Below are 7,334 nucleotides of genomic sequence, written 5' to 3'. Positions count from 1 at the left end.
ACGGACCTCTCCTCGATCAACGTGCGATCTCCGTAGATCCGTCCGTCAGATTTGCGAACGGATTGTACCAGTGCGATCAGCACCTCGGAGACAACAAAGTTACGATTTTGGTTTACCTCGATCGACCACGGATTCGTGACAAAATCCAACCTTTCATTCCAACAGAATGAATAACACAAAAATACATATAAAACATGTAATTTTGGATTTTCTCGAAATCCGTGAGTCAAACTCAAAAATCCATCAGCGCCATTAGTTCCAGAACAGCTGAACCGGTCGAAACGAGCTATTGGACCGCTAGGAACGGAGTCCGATACGAGCCTGAAGCCAACTTCACACCGTGGCTTCTCCGGAAAATCGAGTTACTATTCACTTTAAGTGAAACTTGGAAATCGCGTAGAATCTCCGTTTTAACTCGATTTCTCCCAAAATTTGACGAGTGCTTTTGTAATTAAATTACACACAAAAACATCGTCAACTGAGAGTTTAGCTATACTGTAAAAATCTCAGTCCTTACATTTTTACCCATGGCGAATCGCGGGCTCCTTCGCTAATATGATATTAAAGTCAAATCTAAATTCCCCTGGTTGCAAGGATTCTAAAGTTTTGACTTTTTGCATTCACTATTCACTAATGACAAAAATGAAGATTAATAGCTGACATCCTGCCTACTAATTCTAGATGTTTTGATAAAAGATAAAAAAAAAATTAAAATAAAGAAAGAAACATGAAAGGAAGGAGAAATTGATGCAGATAAAATAAAGAGAAAAGTAAACATCAATATTAAATGTGGAGGGGCATTATTTCACATTGGCTATATAGCCTCCACTGGCTTAAAAGTGTGAATTGTTAAAGCAATATTAACCAAATTGATACCATCAAAAAAATAGAAAAAGAGAAAAGTATACAATGGTCCTATGAACTTTAGCTTTTTTGTAGACAGACATCTGGACTTTAAAATTTTGACAATTAGATTTCTTAAAACTTTATGAAATAGTTCAATAAATCCTTCTCTCCAATTTAAGTTATTGATTACACTATCGTTCTTGTCGTATGTATTGTATATAGTTTTATAAATATTCAAAAAAAAAAATTATGTTTTATATTCTAACATGCAAAAAAAAGTAATAAAAATTAATTGAAGTTTGATTCAACGATTTGTTTGATTATCAAACTTAATTATCAAAATTAGAAGTGAAAAAATAGATTTTTTATTTTAAAATCTTACAGAATTATATGATTGACATCCGATTAAATGAAAGTGTAGTAAGTAAGCTTATTTAAGAAGAGGGCTATGTTGAACTACTTGATAAAATTTAGAAAATCTAAATGCCAAAATTAAAAGTTTAGATATCTACTTACAAAAGAGGAAAAGTTCAAGGGGACCTCTATACATTTTACCAAAAGAAAAAACAAACCCAAATAGACATAGTGAATTCCTGGTAAGCAATAATTTAAAAACTTGGCCGGTTCAACCGGTTCGATCGTGATCTTGTCTATAAAGTAGTTTAGTGTGACACCCCAACTTCTCAGGGAGTCACCTATCCTAGGACTATTCCCGTCCTAACACGCTTAATTCTCTTAACCTCTCGGGCCTAACCACCGCCCAAAATGTTTAAGCCGGATTAAGAATTTATCCCTATTATATTTTATATATAGAACTATCTGGGGACACAATCTTTCCTCTTTTAAGCCCTGACGTTTCCGTCATACTCAGACTTACAAGTACCAGACGATGTGAGACTCGTCTCGCTAGCCTAAACCGACCTTGTGGGAGAACCGCACTGTACCCACAATAGTCAACAGCATGAGAGTCTCGCTCTTTCAGCTGTACAATCTTGACTCAGCCGAGACCCATCTCACACTTTCGGCTGGTAATTGGATTAGGGGGTCGCCCATCCTAGGACTACTCCCGTCTTAGCACGCTTAACTCTTTTAGCCTCTTGGGCCTAACCACCACCCAAAATACTTAAGCCGGATTAAGAGTTTTAACCCTATTATATCTTATACTAGTGAAGATACCCGCGCGATGCGGCGGGTCAATTCCATAGTAGTGAATGAATAAAAAAATATGGGGAGAGCTGAAAAATAAGAGAAGAATAGAAACAAAAAAAAAGGTTGATAAAGACGAAGCAGCATCAATAGAAGTATAAGAATAAAGAAAAAAGTAAAGACTAAACCATAAGAAAAAATAAATTACGTTTATAGCAATGATATAAAAAGGATAAGAAGGATAAAAGAGTAAACAGTAGTAAAGTAATGCGGAAGAAAAAAAGGTAAGAGTCATAAATAACAACAACAATAACTAAAAAGAAAAATAAGTATACTAATAGACCAAAAGCTGTGCTGATCTATTGCCTCCTTAATTGTATATCTTTTAATATGTGTTGTTATCTTTGGCTTGGTGTTTCGTAGTTCATTTGGTGTACCTGCTCTGTTGCTACTTCTTGTTGTCTTTGCAATATAAATTGAAGAATAGAAAGAAACACATGTTCAAAAGTTTTTAGAAATAATGCAAATAAAAAATAAAATCGTAATAAAAACTATGAATCACAATTTGCATACTAAATATAAAATAAAAAAAGAATAAGACAGATTACACTTTTTCATAAATATATAATAAGAGACAAAATAATTTAAATATTTTTTAAAAAATTTGATTATATTAGCATCGGTGTAAATCACACGTCATAAATTGCCATCAGCCTAAGCAAAAAAAGCTATTCCAAGTAAACAAAAAAAAAAAAGTTGAAACTTCTCCAATATAACGGCTCAGTCTACATGACAATACACTGAGTGCGTTGAGTATCAAAGAATGCTACCGATGCAAAGAAACTGAGAATTGGACAATCTATATAATAATTAAGTCAAATAATATCATAATCAACATTCAACATTAATTGGCAATTTTTTTTTAAAAAAAGTAATAAATTAATTAATAAATAAGCTTAGATACCAAGTAATGCGGCTATTATTAAAAATCAATCATGAAGAGAAAGCAGTCATAAAGGGATAGTTACTAAATATCAATTCACCACCTATATCAAGCTACCTTTTGTGCCTCACTATTGATTTCTTCGTCCATATCGACGACAACATTACAACAAATTTTGATATATGCATTCTAGAATTGAAAAATGGTCAACAATTGCTACTTAATGTTTAGAAAAGAGATATGCCCTTGAAAATAATAGTAAATATATTATTCAAGTGAGATAGAGCTCCAGATGAAAGGATATATTTATCATTATATGACAGTTGGAGTTTTTAAGATACTATACTTCTTTTATATATCATTTATGAACTAAAATATTTTTGACCAAAATAGTAGAAAGTATATACAAAATGGCCGTCTAGTTTTCTTTTTCTAGTTTAGAAGAAACTTGCTTTCATGAAAAAAGTTGCATTTATTGTTAAAGCATAAGTAAAATTATGGCAACGACTCATAAAAAGAGAGAAAAAAATAAATCATACTTCAATCAACCATATTACAGTGACGTAGAGATAAATTACAAAAAAGTAATAATAGCAAATAAATTAAATCCAACATAGAAAAACATAAAGAAATATAGCAAGGATATTAAACTAATTTAGAGATATACATACCTTCCCAAAATATCTGTTTCGGCAAGATTGTTGTGCCACATTTGATTCAAAGCAATACCAAAAAAAGCCAAAGAAAGAAAAGGAAAAGGGCTAATACCAAATCTGTACATCAATTCTACGAATGTGTTCGTAATATATTTCTAGACCACATTGTCAGCCTAGTATATTTATTAAACTAATACCAAACCAGCAAAATTAAATTATAGCACTATCAAATTGCAAAAGAAAGTCGCAGGCATTTGGAGAAAAAGAGATTGAAACTTTATTTTCCACGTAGCTGTGTTAATCCTCAAGTAAGTTGTGAAATTTAACGAATCTTCTCCTACATCATCATAAAGGTTGAGAAAAGAAAATAGTTAGAGTACACATCAAAGAGCAAAAAGATTTCTTCAAAAAAGAAAAAAAAAAAAGAAACATGATACGGCTCATATTAGGCCATATATTAGATATCAGATATTCAAAGTCTGCAAAGAACCTAGAAAACAAATATGATTCCCTGGCTATAATATGCCAATAGACAAATTCTCATTAAAAAAAAAAAAAAAGGCCTAGAGATATTAAACCCATGCAATCCATATAGAGAGAAATACAATTACTATGATTAATATTAACCACTCTGGTGGACTAAGCCTTCGTTTGGGGTTGCGAGAGATTGTGTCACGTGCGGTGATAAAGTACGATGAAAAAATACCATGTTTGTTTCCGTACGTAATATTGCGTTCCGCATATTACGATAAATCGGTTATGATATATTTTCCGCGATCTCACCGGAGAACGCAGAAGTATATCCCTATATATTTTTTTCCTAACTCCATTTTATCTAATAATGTCAGGTAGACCTCAATACCAAACGAAGCCTAAGAAATGACTACAAATGGTCATCTACGAAAGAGCATATCATTCAAAATTGGCCTAGCCATCACAATAAAATTCAAAAAGGACCTAGAATAAACTAATCATCAGAATCCTAAGCCGAATCGTAAATCAACACTAAAAAATGTATGCATCCATAATTAGAAAAAAGATCCAAGTTGTAAAAGGGGCTAGATCATCATAGCTTGTAGAAAAATTCTAAAAACTTAGCAAGATGTAAAATGCAAAAATTCATTATTAAATACTGCTCTTCTAAGCTATATTGCTATAGAAAAAAGAGATAGTTTAAAAGTAAATAAATTCATTGTTAAACTCACCGTGTATGGAGTAGTTGGAGAGACTTTTTATTCAAAAGCTTATTATAAGAGATACCAAAAGAGACATTCCACAAAGCTGCACATGCCTGAAGTGTTAATGGGAAGCTTCTTACAACAACCTATAAAGCTAAGGCAAAAAAATATAAAGCAAAGTAAAAGCAACAAAACAAAACTATATAATAATCAGTGTTCTTAATTTAATAAGCAGACTGTATATAAACAATGAAAAGAAAACTGAACACGGTACTTCAAATAAGCAAACCACTTAAGTTCAAATATTTTCAACCTTATGAAGCAGCTTAGAGAATATCATGTAGCAACTTCAATGCCTAGCTAGTTTGGGTTGTTGAAAAAATAGTCCTTTATTTTTTTCGTGTATCTTTGATCTTCCTTTTTTTCTTTTGAATTTCGCCCTGAAATTTTTATTTATGGACTAAAATGCTATTGACCAGTATTCTGATAAATATGTAAAGGAAGGAGATTTTTAGCAAAGCATTGTACATACAACCAAATATATTCTTCAATCAACCATATTCCAATCATGTAAGGAGATAATTTAGAAAAAGCTATAATATCGAATAAATTAATTAAATCCCATATGGAAAACATGAAGAATATATAGCAAAGGATAATAAAATAATTTAGAAATATACATACCTTCCCGTGGCAACATATGTTCCCATAAGATTGTTGTCCCTATATGATTCAAAGCAATTCTTACAAAAGTCGATTCTTTAAGAGTGCTATTTGTAAGTCTACAACGATCGCGAGCGTTGCTGTGAGGATGATAAAGATGCTTGATTGCACCACCTCTGTCTCCGCCGATGATCGCATAGGAGTTGTGTGTAGTAGAAAGACAAGGAGGTAAATTGCACTGTTAATCTCAAACCTCTACTTTCCATTTTCATCATTCAACCTTAATGTTTCGATTTTTAAATAACTTAATAGACTTGTAAGCGTACAGACTGCGCTTTCATTCATATTTCAAACCCAAATACCCATAGATTTATGGTATAGAGATATATGGCTACACACGATGCCTATTTTGGAAGAAAATATTGTTCCAACTTAGTACTCACATCCTTATTAGTAAATGAGTGGTAAAAAAAAACTTTTAAGCAACTCAGTTTAATTACAATAATCTATGATTTAATAGACTGCTATTTTTCGATTCTATCGGTATACATAATTCAATAAAAATAACATTTTAAATAAAATAAATTTAAAATATAACAATCTTACCCAAATGCAATCGCCTCAAATTTAAGGAAAGCCCAATGCGATCGCCTCAAGGAACACCAATGAAGCCATATACCTCTCATACACCCCTAATTTTGAGAATCAGAGGCTCAACAATATACATCTCATAGCTATGCAGATCTCTCCATTGCTAAACCAGGAGATGTAGGAAGAAGAGATTAGGGTTTTTCCAACCATCATCACCAGAGAGGCAAAGTAGCCTAGGGAGAGGGAGAGCCAAAAAAACTGCAGCATCGAGAGAGAGAGAGAGAGAGAGAGAGAGAGAGAGAGAGAGAGAGAGAGAGAGAGAGAGAGAACCGCTGTGGAATGCGAGGGGGTGGAACTCCCTCCGTTCGGCGGAGAAAAGAAAACAGAGAGATTGGTGGGGCCATGTTGGAAATTAATTAGGTCTCGCTAATGACGGAGCTTGTGCCACGTTGGATAAGAAATCGGGGTTTAATATAGTGTTATAGATATAGGACTATCTGGGGTCTCACATTCGGTTCAACCCTTTAATCTAAATAAGTCAAAAAGCCATTTTGAACTGTTTGAACAGGCAACCACCGAACCAATGAACCAGTCCGGTTTTAATCGAACCGGCCGGATGTTATAGATCAAGTAATATTAAAATTCAATGACTTAAAATTAACTTAGTTGATTTTATTTTCTATCAATACAGATTAGTTTTATAAAAAGTAAAACTTGAAAAGTTATATCTAATTCATTTGATCTAAAATTAGTATCTTATAATTAAGTATGATGCTAAAATAAATTAATATATACATATATATTCTATATAATAAATGTAGTGTTTCTGAGCTTCGGATAGGATTGGCTTCAATATTAGTGACTGGTCGATGCTTCTGGAGAGTGTCGGACTGAGTCGGAGTTGTTTCTGTACGAAATAGATGCAGAAATGGACTCGGCGCACTCAAATAAGCAAAACTGGAGTTTTGCTAGTTTAGGGCGCCCAGAACTGGATTTAGGGCGCCTAGAAGTTTAGGGCACCCAGAAATGGATTTAGGTCGCCCAGTACTGAGTGCTGAATTTAACTGAAACTGAAAGCCAATTCGGATCCTATGTTCCGGGCGCCCAGAAGTGGGTCCGGAAATTCTACATCGTGAATATCGATCGCGTTGACGCGTGGCTGGTGGTAGGTGTGGGCCGCCGGAGCAGGATAAGGGTGCAGCATACCGCAGGCGAAGGAACCGATGAGGGCTGTTTTGTGCAGGCTGGAAGTTCTGGGCGCCCAGAACTGAGTTTAGGGCGCCCAGATCTCGGATTTTCTGCAGGGACAGC

General features: G+C 33.8%; 1 long non-coding RNA gene across 2 annotated transcripts; it reads right to left on the bottom strand.

Moving 5' to 3' along the window:
* LOC109706667 lies at positions 3,568 to 6,353 on the bottom strand. Of its 2 annotated transcripts, XR_002215288.1 has the most exons (3): positions 6,039 to 6,353; positions 4,797 to 5,608; positions 3,568 to 3,928 (listed from the first exon to the last, which is right to left on the bottom strand). It is a non-coding gene; the product is annotated as an uncharacterized LOC109706667 (long non-coding RNA). The 2 variants fall into 2 exon arrangements; XR_002215287.1 differs by having other exon boundaries at positions 4,797 to 6,338.

The sequence above is a fragment of the Ananas comosus genome, linkage group 1 (assembly GCF_001540865.1).
Source record: "Ananas comosus cultivar F153 linkage group 1, ASM154086v1, whole genome shotgun sequence".
NCBI lineage: Eukaryota > Viridiplantae > Streptophyta > Magnoliopsida > Poales > Bromeliaceae > Ananas > Ananas comosus.
This window is presented reverse-complemented; position numbering and strand designations above follow the sequence as displayed.